The sequence below is a fragment of the Patella vulgata genome, chromosome 9 (genome assembly GCF_932274485.2).
Source record: "Patella vulgata chromosome 9, xgPatVulg1.2, whole genome shotgun sequence".
Classification (NCBI taxonomy): Eukaryota; Metazoa; Mollusca; class Gastropoda; family Patellidae; genus Patella; species Patella vulgata.
Window position 1 is genome coordinate 4,936,636 of NC_065887.2, and position 16,360 is coordinate 4,952,995.

Consider the following 16,360-nt stretch of genomic DNA (forward strand, 5'->3'; position numbering starts at 1 on the left):
AACACATGCGATCAGGTATTTGCGTATAAAACTAACGATAAACTATGTGTTCAACAGTCTAATTGTTTCACATGCTCGCTTTAGTTTTGTATAGTATTATCATCATGCATGTTATTTTGTGGATTGCATTAATCTTGACTACTGTTGTCACTCTATGTGGAGGAATGTGTGAATCCTGCTGCAAAAGTGAGCCTAATTCTTTTATTTTAAGATATTGATTTTCTTTTTTCAAATATTTGTTATTTTCTGTTACACTGAAATGTCTTCACCGAGCCAAAACAATATTGTAGTATGCTAGACAAGATAATGTAAGAAATTTTAATCCCTTCAAGTGCCTGTGAGATAGACGGTCAACCTATATAATATAAGGTCTACCGTGGTTTATCAAATTAAACACACAAAAAACCTCAGAGGTGTCCATTGATTGTCTGGGAGGACAAATATATTTGCAAAGATTAAAGAACACGTTTCTATTTATTAACCGATTTCAAAATGACTTTTATCGTGGTAAACAAATATTGTTACTACGGTGCAATCTTTTATAAAAATTTACCATTTAGTTAATGTGTAACTGTGTAATAATGAAATATAAAAACTATCAACGGTGTTACTTTGGATAATATTATTTTTTTATTTTTTTTTTTAAATATTTTTTTTTATTATTCCATACCAATTTATCACAAATATCTCTTTCCCGTCAAGCTACAATACGCAATTTTTAACATATTCTATTCTTTACATATTATCAAACAGCTTAGCAATCATATTCTATTTTCTATTAAAGATATGCATGTTTCCATGTTTCCTATATATGTATTTTTCAATTCTGTAATAAAAATGGCTAAACATCAATAAGGCTTCGAAATTAAGGGAGTTGCCTGTTATACTACTTCGGAAGATTTAATATTTGCTACATATGATAATGAAATTGACAACAGGGGTGTCTCCTGTTTACCAAGCATTATATCGTTACATGTGAAATGAACATCAAGAAACCCATATTTTTCAATAGCATTAGACATATTTGTCCGAATAGTTTGAGTTTCAGGGCATTCATAATATAAGTGTTCAAGAGTTTCATCTTTTTACCCACAGATCGAGCACTGCGTTGCTTAATTTGATAGTGTAAAGATATTTTTTCGTAGTACAAATTCTGTGTAGAAATTTAAGTTGAAACTCTGGCAACTCTGTGTTCAATGTCACCTTTTTTGGTAGAGCATATATTTTTCTCCACTGTCCTCAGACGGTTTAAGGATAAGGATATTCATCCATTTTATTTCATTTTTGCATTCTTGATGGTGTCAAATGTTTTGAACCAGTCCTTAATAAATCCAAATCTTATTATTTTATTATACCAGATGGGTTGTAATAGAATATTTTCCATGTTCTTATCTTTGTTATCCTTTTTTGAGCACATTCTCAACACATGCTTTATAGGTACCCCCCTTGAATGGATTTTCTATCACCTCAAGTATTTCGGAGTAAAGATTAGATCCTATTGCAGAAATTTCAAAGGGGAGTATTTTCAAATAATGGTCTATACCGTGTTGACTATGTAATCTTCTGATCCAAGATATTTTCATACTCTTATTGAATGCATTGATATCAGTAAAATTTAAACCTCCGTTTTCAACTGATTTTGTAACTCTTGAGCGTTTAATTCGGTCATTCCCATGATTTCATATAAATTTGCAACATTTTTTTCAAGCTGTTTGAGATCAGAACATTCTGGGTTGGGTAATGCTGAGAACAAGTGATTTATTTTCGGTAGGATTAAACTCTTAAGAATGGTGACTCTTTCAATTAAAGTCAATTTCCGTTTGGTCCAAATATATGTTTAATCCTTATAAGACATATAGAGGTAGATTTCACAAATTAAAAACACTTATATCAAAATACTACTTCTGAATTTATTAACATGCTACGTTTCGATACACATACAGATATCGTTATCAAGCAATAATGATTTATAACATTTCGTTCTTTTCTGGTGTTTTACGTCCACTTCCACCTAGTGTTATAACAAAAATGTGGTGCAATATGTAGTAACAATTGGAAACCGTTTAACAGATTAATCATTAATTAAGAATTAACAAGATGAGAGAAGTAACAATATGGATAAACAATTACAAAGGATTAACAAATTGAAAGATTGTAATGTATTGATAACAATTAGAAATTATTTGAATTTAGCAGATCAAACTAATAATTATAAGAGATTGACGAGATGAGAGATAGTAACAATTAAACTCTAATTAGCAGGTGAAACCATAACTACAAGATGAAAAGGGTTAACCGCACAGGCAAGAAATCGAAAACTACGAGAAGCGCTAGAAATTCAAAAACATAAGCCAAAATTAAATAGGGACTCGGGACATTTTCTCCCAAATCTTTGGGTGGATTTATTTAATCCCGATTAATGTGTGTTTTTGTATGTTTTCCTTCGCCTAGTTTTCGATTTCATGCCTGTGCGGTTAACCCTTTTCATGTTAATAAATTCAGAAGTAGTATATCCATATAAGTGTTTTTAATTTTTAAAATCAAATATATGTTAGTTTCTCAAGATCATCCAATTTTGCATTAAAGTTAAGATCCATAATTTCTTCTAAATTTGTACTAAAATTGATACCAAGAGATGTAAAACTTGTTTTTAGGCCAATTAAACTCAAAATCATTACATATTTTTGTTTTTGAACCTGCATATCGGCCCATCCAGATAGCATTTGTTTTATCTATATTAGATCTTAATCCTGACGTTCTGAAGAATAATTCAAGTGAATTCATAGTTTCTCGCAATGATTCTTCTGACCCATCCAAGAAAAGTGACGTGTCGTCCGCATATTCTGCTATTTTAAATTGTCTACCAAATATATATATACACCTTTAACTCTATCATTTTGCCTAATCATTGACCGAAGAACATCTGCGCACAGTAGGAATATATACGGCGAGAGCGTGGCGCCTTGTCTACAGCCGCTTTCCAGCTTAAAGAATTTAGACAGATGGCCATTTTGTATAACAAATGACTGCGCATTTTTGTAAAGCATTTTTATCCAGTTTTGCATGGTGGGCCCGAAATTGAATGAATTTCCATGCCACACTGTCAAACGCGTTTTCGAAGTCTATTAGTAGTTGCATGGCCGGGATATCCATGCAACAGAATGTCAAATGTCAACCTTGTACATTATCCGATATATCTGCCAGAGATTGGACCTTCATAGTTAATATTATTTATTCTAGTTATTCTAGTTAATATTATTAATTTTAGTGTCAGCTTGTAACCCAAAATCCCTGTAAAAATTATGGTATCTGTACACCACCCGAGAACGGTTATAGCTGAAGTTGTACTCCTGGATAAGCTACATTGACGGTAAGCTACATTGTATATCAATAATTTCCCGAGAGAGAGAGAGTAAAATAGGGTTAAACTGATTGTATTTACAGATATACAGGGAAGTCCTTCGCGAAATATTACAGGTAAAGGGTTCTGGATTGCAAACTGCGTATGCCATCGTTTTAATTTTCGAAAATGCTTTAGCAACTAACTATGTGCTTTTGTTTATCATTATGGTTGCAAAGACTGATTCTTCATAATTCGGTACAAGCAAAATCAAAGTGGTATTACTCTAAAAATTAAATATAGCGAAATCCCGGATAGCGAGACTTGCATGGGGGAATAATCTGATGGCGATACCAGCCAGGCTGTGTATATTATTTGTGCATATTTAATTCTAGTGAATGCATGTCGACCTAACCCGTGTAAAAATAATGTTACGTTTTTACCAGTTGATAAGGGTTACATCTGTAATTGTGCTACAGGATATTTAGGAGAAAACTGTGACGGTAAGCAACGTACATTCTTTATTGTTATAATAATTTATTCAGCCTTGAATGACCAGCCAACAAGCTCATTTATGAACAAACCAAACTTGAAAAAACTCAACTAAAGATGCAGCCTTATTTGACACCAGATTGAAATAAAAATTCACGCATTAGATCTGAATTAAATCTTTGCATTGTAATCATAGGGCCGCTTGATTATGCTCTAACAATGTATCGATTAATTACGATAGAGGGGCACATGCAATTGATCAAACCTACATATAATTGACCTCCTTGACAGTTACTAGTATATATTTGCACAAGACAGTCTAGTACAAATTCATTGTTATTAAATAACCCTTCCCGGACCTAGTACAAATTCATTGTTATTAAATAACCCTTCCCGGACCAAGCTTGGGCTGCCCCTATGAACCTATAACGCAAGAAGATCATGATTCAGTACTTGTTGCTGTCATTATTTTACTTATCTCTCTAGTAATTTCTAACTCGTTAAGAAATATCCATATTACATTATGCCTTACTTAACAATCAGAATTGTGATCACTCGCTGTCTCACATACTTGATTATTAACGTATGTGAGGTCTGCATTTCTTTTTAGTTAACCCATGTCATATAGACAACCACTGTATAAACAATGGCACGTGCTATCCATCAGAATTTGGCGTGAATTGTAGCTGTTCTCATGGATTTATAGGAGAATTTGGTCAAGGTAAGCTGGTACTAACTTGTTCCATTAGTAACTTACATATATTGTTGCACTGTAAAATTATAGTTTTATGATCACATAGTAAAGCTAGGATGAATTTTCTGTTTGCTCTACTGTCGCCTTTAGGGACTAGAACAATTCGATCGCCCGACTGTCCGTCACACATTTTGGACACAATAACCTATTTTTTTTAAATTGAGACTCCATTCGAGTAGCTTGCTATTTATGCATTATAGATTTTCATTGCTTTGAATTTATTACTATCAGAGTTATCTCCTTTAACCGATTTGGAAAATCTTGTGAAAGCTCAAGGGACTACAGTTATTATTGGGTGGACTTGAAGCACAGTCTGATTGGAGACATCTATCTGGCCGTTGTGTACAACGCCCACTTCTTTCAATATATTCAAGTTTTCCTTTCGAATCAGAATAATTCAATCTTTTGATTTCTGTGATTTTTCGAGATATGGCTGTTATGTGGGCCTATTCGCCAGGGTTTACTGATATAGAAAATTGTAGCACAACCACAATTAAAGATGGCGAGAAAACACCATATTTACATTTTAACTATAATTAATTGATGCCACGTGGTCTTGGATTTTGTCTCTATTTCAGATTCCGAAGACACAAAACCAGTTAAAGAGGGTGAGAAAAAATTCAGTTTTGCATGTTAACTATAATTTGATTTGATTAATGGAAACCACGTTGTAAACGTCTATAAAACTAATTCGAGAAAATTCCAATTGATGCAATGACAGATGATTTAGTATCTGGACCGTATTGATTTAAACTTATCACAGGCAGTAACATATTAAATAAATATATTAGGAACAATAAGGACAAATGTGAAATGTTTCCGTGGACAATTTGTTGTGTGTTGTATCTCTCTATTGAATGATCACTGTTCCAGGTGGTGAGTCGCATGATCGATCACATGCTGCGATTAACACCCAGGGCACAATGATTTGTGAAGACGGGAAATATATCACATATTTTATAATAAGTGTTTATTTATATTACCAATATGGTAATATTTTTTTTCAGAATGTGACGTGTCAGAGTGTAATTCTAGGCGTGGAGTGTGTCTCAGACGACGATGTCTTGGCAATGGTAAGATACCTAGTCTTCTAAAAGGAAGCCTGTTATATATTATCCAAATAACACTGAAATAACTATAATACTGTACTATAATACTGTACATACCACATGATACAATTATATGGAATTTATAAGGTGGTATTTACTGATAAAATTTAAATTCCATCATATAATTTGTGGATTAACTAGACATATTCCTTGGATTGCTTTGTCAAATGTCACTTAATCATTTTTATATAGCCACATGTTCATCTGGACGAATGTTGTCGTAGCCCTTGTCCGTCTGTCCATCCGCCTTTCCGTCTGTCCACCCGCTCATCCGTGTTTCTGTCTGTTCATTTTTGTTTCTGGACACTCTAAAGGTCACCACAGTAATCTGATTTTGACCAAACTTGAAACCTGTACTGTTTGTTTATATCACAAAGATCCTTTCGATATTCGCGCATATCTGACCGTAACATCTTTGATTATAGGTCCTGATTCGTCGAAAAAGTGCGTTTTCGGCTTGCGGATCCTCTAAAGGTCACAATTTTTATCCGAATTAAAACAAAATGTTAGACGATAATGACGGGTGAGTACGAGTTCCGGGAAAAGTGTATCGAAACTGCCAGTTAAATTGATAGCTCCTTCTACGCAAATAATGTAGATTTATTAGATAACAAGGTTGTGGATCCTCTAGAGGTCCCAATTTTGATACGATTTTAGTGAAGCTTAACAGGTATGTTTATTGTCGCATGTCGTACCGTACACTGTTAAAATTAATCTGTATTTTTACCCTTTTTAAACTGGGAGAAATACTAGCATCATTATAACAGCTTAGTAATATTGCTGAATAGGTAAATAAGTATATGACTAAAACATAATTTTTCCTCAACTAAAATATCTATTTGTCAATCACCTATACTGTAATTTGGTTGTATTTGTCAGATTACAATTGTGGTGGCGAAGCATGTGATAGAGTTAACAAGGAAGTCTGTCTAGATGATACGTGTGTATACAGAAGTAAGTATAACATATTACCTTCCTGTTGATTAATGTATATAATTTTATTACCGTAGATCAGAATTGCTAACGAACTTACAAACAGCTAAATATTTATAAACAGTTGAATTTAAACCCAAGTTCAAAAGATCACCAAATACAATAAAATTAATGAAAAGTATCACGATAACTGCCAAACATTGTCAAGACTTCATGGAAATCTCGATAAAACTTTGGTAAAAAAATATGGAGCTGTACCACTTCCTGATTTCTGCAGGTTTACAAACTGCCAATTTCTTTTAAACTACAATTGCATTACTATTATTTCATGGTACAGTCTGAAAACAGGACGTGACCTTCTTTTGTATGTTGGTTACATGTATGGAAAGTTTCAACACAATCCGCGAATTCCTTCGTAATAGTTATCACCTACAAAAAGTTTACCGTTAATCTGATGTTATATACATGTTTTCTATTTCAGGTGAACATTGTGAGACGACAATAAATGTCATAAGAGTACTATGTAAGGATATAGGTATGCATGTTGTTTGTTTTACTAACTTACAATATTATATAATTTGATAATATTTAGTTGATCTACAGTCATTGAACCAGTACATGTTGGCATGTTAGGAATTATATGATCAAATGAATAACGATATACACTATGAAAACTGGACTGTTATCATCAATGTAACAACATAAAGAAAACTATATTATAGCTATTTCCATGTTTAAGCCTGGGTGAGAGAAACTGTAAATAAACCACAAGTATTGTAATAGCGTCCAGCACACAAATAGTTCAATTGTTTCAGGTGATCAATGTGAGGATGGTACATTCTGTTCCCGCCATGATAAATGTGTAAATGACACGTGTCGACGTAAGTATAATATAGATATACTAGACAGCAAAAAAAACGTCAGTACGATTGCAAAATCAGAGAGGCACTTTAATCAAATCATTCTAGAAAACGACTTACTTAATGGATCAAAGCAGTTTTTTGTGAACAGTATGTTGACACATAAGTGATTAATTCATCTCACAATTCCAAGACATTACGAGAAGGTTAGGAGTCTGTAAACAGTTTTTTTTGTTAGCAGTATGTTGACACATTAATGATTAATTCATCACAATTCCAAGACATTACGAGAAGGTTTAGAGTCGGTACACAGTCTATACATCAGTATCTGGTGTGTCCACCGCGAGTTCCAATAACAGCAGTGCAGCGTCTGTACATGGAGTGGATCTGACGATTGATGAGAACGCCGCTGGCACCTGAAACCACGCTCTCAGAAAAGCCTGGCACAATCCATCGGCTGTGTTTCGTCTCGGCCTCCTCTGAATTTCATCCCAAAGATGTTCAATCGAGTTTAAGTCGGGACTAAGGGCTGGCCAGTGCATAACATTGACACTGTTCTGTTGTAGAGGGTCCCGAGTAACTCTGGCGGTGTGGGCACGGGTGATGTCATGCTGGAAAACGTTGTTTCGATTACGTGCGAAATGAGGTATGGCGTGGGCTCTGAGAGCCCCATCGATGTTGCGCACTGCAATGATTCCGCCTCCCCTCAAAGGACCAAGATTTTGGAACGCCACAGGCCGATTCCACCCCAATAACCATTATGCTTGGACCTCCCCATGAATCTCGCTCCATGACACATTGGTCAGAATAATGCTGGCCACGTCGACGCCATATTCTGGCCCTGCCATCTGCAGTTCATACGCAATATCGACTCTCATCGGTGAACAGAACAGTTCTACATTGCCTGTGTCGCTAGTTCTGTTCTTGTTGGGCAAACTGTAGACATTCACGTCGATGGCAAGGAGTGAGGATCAGTCCACGATAAGGTCTATGGCAATAGATATTTTGTCCATGGTGAGACGTCGGCGCACTGTATCGGTATACTGATGCGTCTTCCGTGTGTTCCCACTGTCTGACGTGCTGTCGCACAACATGGCGATCTTGCCGCCTTGTGGTAACCCTTAGTCTACCAGTTCGGGGGCGATCATCCGTGGTGTTGGTGACCCAAAAGCGTTGCTGAAGCCTGTAGATGGTCCGAACATTGACCTGGAAGTGATTGGCAACGGCTTGGGCAGTGTGGCCAGCGCCGAGTCTTCCAAGCGCCTGGTTTCCCTGAGCTGTCGTGAGTCGTGGCATGCTGCTGACGTTGTAGTGTGAATGATTCAACCAAGTATGGGGTGCATTTTATAGCACTGGTCCCGGTGAATAGCACGTTCAGCATGAGTTACATGAAATTCATGGAGAACACATAACACCATCTCAGAAGTCAGGTTGAGAACATTTCCTGGGTTCAATTCTATGTTTGGGAAGGAGCCTTATTGCTCAGGTAAAGTTGGAGATGTGGCCTTAAATATACATGTACAATATAAAAACATTTAGCTAGTGTTATCCAATGAGTCTATTCAGAGTAACATACCAACCTGTCGTTTCGTTTGCTGCTTAGTATATATGTTATTCATAACACTTCTGTTTCCAGGGCTTGACGCGAGTAATTACTCGCGCGCACGCTACGCTCGCGTAAAACCAAATTTACGTGAGTGATTAAGTACTCGCGCAAATATAAAAAATAATTTAATCAGAAATAATTGAATATCGTAATATAAAAAGCCGTAAACAATTTGTATGCCTTCATATCGATGCACTATTGCGCACGCGGCGTGTCTTTCCAGTGCCAACTGTTGTTACTAAAAATACTTTGAGACGCGTACTGCCAGGCGGTTTTTAAGCGGATGTCCTTTGCCGTGTCTGGATAATCAAACATTGAGCGGATGTTGTCGTTTCTATTAATAGCAATTCTTTCGATCCCGCATCTTTTCTGTAAATTGATGAGTTTGAAATTGTTTTGCCTGTTCTTTTACCTTTCTAAGCTTTACCCGAATCCCCTCAGCACGCCAAGACGATTTACAGATAATATTACTGCCAAGGAAATAAAAGAGTATGCATTGTCATTGTGTGTGAAATAGCTTCATTCAACGTCCGCTTCCACCGAAGTGACAAGAGCATTGCCATTAGGCACATGAAATTTAAATGGCTACTCACGCACATCATTCTGCGTGAGTAAATACATGTACTCGCCTCACTCGTGCAAGTCTATATTTGCGTGAGTGGTCATCTACTCGCCTCCAATTTGCTCGTGGCAAGCCCTGTGTTTCTATTATTAATACTGTTCTACTTGATCCTTTAATATTTAGTAACACTATCCTATGTTGGATGATTTGTCTACCAGATCATGTTAGCCTTTTATCTTATGAAAGCACAGTTATATATTGTAAATTATCTTTATTATAGCAATAGGTGACCACGCTACACGTGGCTGTTCTACACAAACTGGTGGCACTTGTTCGGATGGTGCTTGTCCCGGTAAATATGATTTATTTCGAAGAAAGCAGGGGACTATTAAAATGGGTTCGTCTGTCTGTCTGTCTCTTTCTAATTGAGCTACAATGTTCAAACTTGGTGTAGGTGTTTTTTAGGCCAATGCCTTGATGGAGTTCGAAGATGAGCATTTTCGGCTTAGGGTAAGCAGAGATAAGCAATTTGATTGGTTGATGCTTTGGGACACGATAACTTTAGTTCTAATTAAATGAGAGTGATGAAACTTGGTGTATAGTTTCATTACATCAATACCCTGACTAAGTTCGATAATGAGCATTTTCGGCTCAGGGTAAGCAGAGTGATAAGAAATTTGATTGGTCGAGACCTTGGAACTTAATAATTATTATCCTTCTAATTGAGCTAGAATCTTCAAACTTGGTGTACAGGGGCGTAAATGTGGGAGTGGTACACTGCTGTCGGTCTCAAAATTATGCATCGGCGACTCAATGAATTAATGAGGTAAACAAACAATGCCAGAATAGATCCCAAATACTATGTATTTGTATGAATCCGTGAGCCAAAATTGCATACGTCACACAAAACTATAGTATAAAATAACCATGTCTGCTTGTCATGTTTGAAAAAATGTTTGTCACTCTTATTCTGTTGTGAGTATGTTGTTCTATGAAATGTTTTTCCCTCATGGCAAAAAAATAGTCGGTCTCAAAAAAAGTACTCACCACAGTCGGTCTCAGACTAAATTAATTAATGAGACAAACAAACAATTACAAAACAGGCGAAATTGATAGAAAGGCCACAAGATTCTGTCTCATTTCTTATCCTCTTGTTAGCGAGAATTTGGTTCCATTTGCCATGACAATGACTAAAATTTTCAGGCCCAGTTCCGAAAAATTAAAGGCTCGGTTACATATCTGAATTTTTTTCGCGCCTGCGGCGCTTGATTCCGTTATTACATTATTCTTCTATTCCTCTGATTCTTATACTGTATAAGCACTATCATATTCACGATTATAGTGACCTCCCCGTTATACTGGTGTGTGGGTCGTGGGGTGTCAGACTATACAAATGTTATGTCAACTCTTGTGAAACCGGCGGAATTGACAGGGGCAGATCTCGAGATTCTGTCCCATTGGCTCACATTTTTGGTCCTCTCGTCCTCAAGACTTTCTCCCACCAATGACCTCAAATGCTAGGATATTGACTCAATTTTTCAAAATTGTCTCAGGTTGCTCAGTGTTATAGGCACAATCATCATATATGACAAAAACTTTATGTCAACTTAAATAAAACTGCTTTCCGGTGAGACAACGATCGGCGAACAACAATATAATTATACAATACTGTCTATGTTCTAATGGGACGCTTAATGTTATAGCCAGTATTTTGTTGACATTCATTGTGGGGTGGGATTTTGGATGGCGCCCTAGATTTGGAACCACCCCACCCCACCCCCTATTTCCAGCTTCTAGATCCGCTCTGCACATGGCCCCTAGAAATCTCTGACCTGTTGTGCGCGGTTTCTGATTGCGCCACTCGTACTGGGGGTATGTGCATCAGTCGGTCGCATTTTGGCTACCCCCCCCCCTAACAAAATCGTTATGTACGCCCCTGTTGGTGTAGGTGTTTGCCTTGATGGAGTTCGAAGATGAGCCTTTTCGGCTTAGGGTAAGCGGAGATAAGCAATTTGATTGGTTGATGCTTTTGGACACGATAATTTTAGTTCTAATTAAGTGAGAGTGATGAAACTTGGTGTATAGTTTCATGTACATCAGTACCTTGACTAAGTTTGATAATGAACCATTTTCTGCTCAGGGTAAGCAGAGCCATAAGCAATTTGATTGGTTGAGACTTTGGAACACAATAACTCCCATTCTAATTGAGTTAGGATGTTCACACTTGGCATAGGTGTCTATTAGGTGAATGCCTTAATGGAGTTCGAGCAATTTGATTGGTTGATATTGATGAGACACATTAACTTCAGTTCTAATTAAGTGAGAGTGAGGACCCTTGGTGTATAGCTTTATTACATCAATACATTGACTAAGTTCGATTATGAATTTTTTCTGCTGAGGGTAAGTAGAGCGATAATTTTATTGGTCGAGACTTTGGAACACAATAACTCTCCTTCTAATTGAGATAGAATGTTTAAACTTGGTGTAGGCTTTCATTAGGTGAATGTGTTGACGGAGTTCTATGATGAACATTGTCTGCTTACGGTAAGCAGAAATCAGCAATCTAATTGGTTGATGCGTTGAGGCACGATAACTTTGGTTATAATGAAGTGAGAGCGATGGAACTCAGAATATAGATCCATTATATCATTACCTTGAATAATTTCGATGGTGAGAATTTTCTGCTTAGGCTAATGAGCAATAATAATTTGATTGGTCAAGACTTTGGAACATAACAACTCTGCTTTTGATTGAGGTAGAATGTTTAGACTTGATGTAGATGTTCATTAGGGGTGAATGTCTTGGACTGAGTTCAATGATTAACATTTCGGGTTGAAGCTAAGCAGAGCTAATCAATTTCATTGGTCAATGCCTTGGGACAAGATAATCCTGATTCTATCTGATAGAGAGTGATGAAACTTGCTTGATACTTTTGAAAAAAAATAAATGTGCGATTAATTAATGTGTGTCATCTATTTATTTTGGGATTTCGGCGGGGGACATCAGCCTCACTGTTGGCTTGTATTATAGACAGTGACTGAATTGTACAGCCCGATGTATTTATATTTTATCTTAAAAGGGGGTTGGGTAGCCGAGTAGTCTAACGCACATGGGTTTGAATATAAGGCCTGCTATCCATGCAAGTGGTTATTGCTTTAATCATCTGTAACAACCGCCGCCTGGTCGAAATAAAGTGTGCAGTGTTAGTCCCGAAAGAACCTAATCATTCGAGTTGAGGGGCTGTTATCTCATCCCATTCATCTTGATTGCACATATGTTTTGATAGATAGTTGTAACTTATATTTATAGTACCATGTAGGGGAAGCAGGGAATGTCGAGCTCAGCCATGTGTCGGTGGATACTGTGCACGTAAATATTCACTATTCTATTTATACCACCCATCAATATGACCTAATTTGTATATATCATCCATCAGCATAACCTGGTATGTATATACAAACATGTTTAACGTTTTTATTTAAACATGGACCGTATATAGATAGACAGGCAGGCAACGCCCACGAAGCCTTCAGAATTCTGTACCGTGGCAAAGAGTAAACCTGACAATCGTTACTAAAATAGAATTCCCTCCGCTCGAAAAAAAGGGACTCGTTGCCGTTCCATCTGTATACGGACCATGATTTAAAGAAGAGAAGACCCGAGCACCTTGTCGTCATGACAACAAACAGCAATTTATAACTTTGAGTACATTCACCCAATAATGTTATTAATCATCTACCGTGGTGTACTAAAGGTTTACACTATCTGTTTTTCACATATAGTAAACCCAAATCAGACCTACTTTTAAACTACTTTATTCACTTAACGTATATCTACAGTTAACAAACACGTAGTTGTCTTATCTACACAGTAAATCAGGAAACAGGAATGAGTTTCATGAAGGCTTATGGCTGCTTGATAATATATAAACCATGTTTTGTATTTTTCAGCACCTAAATGTGGAGAGTCATATTGCCATACCCTGCAATCAAACTAATTTATGTTGTACAGAGACCCACTTTTAGTATATTCATTAACCATTGATATAAGGTTTAATATAATAAACTATGTTGTAATATTTAACATAATAAACTATATTGTAATGTTTACATAATAAACTATATTGTAATATTTAGACACTTCTTCAGTTAAAAAATATTTAGTTCTTTCTTTATAAATTATAATTATAAGCCTTTAATATATTCATCTTAACCAAGAACTACAATATATCCATATGTACTTCTTAAAAACAACTAGATACCAACAAGTATAAGATATTAAAATATAACCTACATCACAAAAAAAACAGACTTTATGTTTGATATATCTCTTCTTCTTGTATATTTTGTTCACCTTATGTTGCTGTGTTTGTCAGTCTTCCATATTTTTGTGCTTTGGTAACACTAATTCGGCGTTGAGTAGACGGAAAAGCCACTGCTCGGGCAAAAATCCCCTTATAGTATAACGCTTTATCCGGATTAATGCAGGAAGGTAAATTTCAGCTTTTTAAGCCCAACTTCATTTCATTTTTAAGATTTAAACTTTAAAACATCTCGCGGGTTCTAATGTAAAATCTCAGGACATGTCTATTGGACAATAACATCCCTCTAAATGCGAAACAGAAGTGTTTATCGACATTGTAACATGCTATTTTAGCATTTTAAAAGAAATTACTAAAACAGAGGGGTGTTATTGTCCAATCGACAGTGTGTAATTGACAAATCAAAACGCAAGATTCGCCCTTAAGCATGTTACAATTTATATAAGCCTAGTTGCTATATGTTATCTTTATTATCATACATTTTTGGCAGATAAAATATTCCAGTTGGCAAAAAAAATATGAACATTTTCTTATATAAAATGATCATCCATTTTGGCGGAAAAAAATTAAAAGCCATTGTTAGCCCTGCCTGGATATATAATAATTTTGTGTGAAATAGATGTCTTGAATACAAATGGGTCAACTGACAGCAAATATTTGCATCGTTCTACAAATTTGGGCATAGAGTTGCCGAAGTGCTGTTTTCTGGGGGTTGTAACTTATTCCAACACTAACGACGAAAACTCAGATAAATAGTTAAAATTGCCCAAAACTGGCTATCGGTCACAATAACGAGATAGGTATCGCTAGGGCGAGCCGGTCACCAGACTAAAGTTACAGTAGAATATGGAACATATATATACAAGTTTACGATTAAAATAATTATATGATAATATTTGACCAGAAATGTTAAATTGTACATAGGAAACAGATGTTTAAATACAGATGAAGATATGGACATAGCCAAACGCGCGTTAACAATAATTACGTAAAATATATCGTTGCATTAAGTTTAAAATCAAACAGTTAAAAGTTAATATACAGAAGGTGCTGAATGGGTTTAATGTCCACTCGACACAAACTAGGTCATTTCGGTTCAATTTTATTTCAATAATTCGTAAGGGTTTTAACAAAGGGAGGAAACTAGAGGGCCCTAAGAAAACCCACGAGGCTGGATATGCCATCTTAGTCCTTGTCACTCAGACTCAGAAGCGGGTAACCGAACCCACGCCACTAAACTCAATGATACCCACGCCACTAAACTCAACGATAGACCTTATGATGCAGCCATCCCTCTACCGCCTAACTCAAAGACAACGGTGGACGAAGCATACATGATTCTAAACCCCCGTTAAAAAAGTCTGTGGAAAATTATTTTGATTGGCTTACCAGGGTGAGACAAAAGAAACAAACGCTAAAACTTTCAACATTCTGTAAATAAATGATTTTAATCAGAACAATTCCCGACTACTTTTGTTTTAAACATTTGTCAATAACGTTACTGTGTACACCACATGAAACGAATTGAAGTCTCGTAATTTAGACTCAAACATATCCACCTGGCGTAATCGAATTTAATCAATAAACAAATATTTTGAACTAGCTCGATCTGCTTAGCCGCCATCTTCCTTTCTTGCACGCTTTCCCCACTAGCTATTTACATTACCCGTTACTTTTATTAAACTTAATTACCGTAATAAACAGAGTTATCTCCAGTTAACCGTTAATTGCATTAAAACAGTTCAGCTGTAGGCACAGCCCAACATAAATCATGGCCTAAAACATTCACAGGGTCATGCCTGTTAATTTAATACATGAAGTGGATCACGGCAACGAAGCGTGATGGACGAAAATACATACACACATCTTAATATTATTTATATAGATAGATGGTGTATAATGAACAGGTGTTATGATCAACAAAGATTTTTTTAAACAAACATATTTCTAACAACATGACATGAAACAGGGACATGAAAAGATAAGGAAATAGAATGGATCACCACTCATGCTAAATCCCAAATCTCAATATTTATTATATCTCTTTTACACGTATATTAGTCAATTCCAATTAAAAAGGGAGATAAAACGTCGTTGATTTGTCTCGACTACTCCAGATCAGTAAAATATCTCTGTTTTATACACGGACGTTAATGTTTTTTAGCGAAGAAAGATTTTTATCTCGAATTATAAATCAACTTTTCTCATTTTTAGGTACATTATCACACTGACGCTGTTTGTCTACAATTTATGGAAGCCTATAACTACCATTCATAATTTCTACTTGTCACCTCTTCAAATTCAAAACACGAAAATCGAAAAGTCAAAAAATAGAAGTTACCACAAAATGTGAGGCGACAACACGCTATACAAGCCAAAATCA

The 16,360-nt window shown here is 36.0% G+C and overlaps 1 long non-coding RNA gene across 3 annotated transcripts; it reads left to right on the forward strand.

Moving 5' to 3' along the window:
• The first annotated feature begins 70 nt into the window (after window positions 1-70).
• Window positions 71-13,787, forward strand: LOC126832230 (uncharacterized). 3 transcript variants are annotated; one of them, XR_007684616.2, is made up of 12 exons: window positions 71-186; window positions 3,269-3,370; window positions 3,736-3,843; window positions 4,443-4,553; window positions 5,165-5,194; window positions 5,594-5,659; window positions 6,575-6,649; window positions 7,110-7,163; window positions 7,444-7,509; window positions 9,937-10,008; window positions 12,966-13,101; window positions 13,607-13,787. It is a non-coding gene; the product is annotated as an uncharacterized LOC126832230 (long non-coding RNA). The 3 variants fall into 3 exon arrangements; XR_007684617.2 differs by having other exon boundaries at window positions 12,966-13,025; XR_007684618.2 differs by lacking the exon at window positions 12,966-13,101.
• The last annotated feature ends 2,573 nt before the right edge of the window (window positions 13,788-16,360 follow it).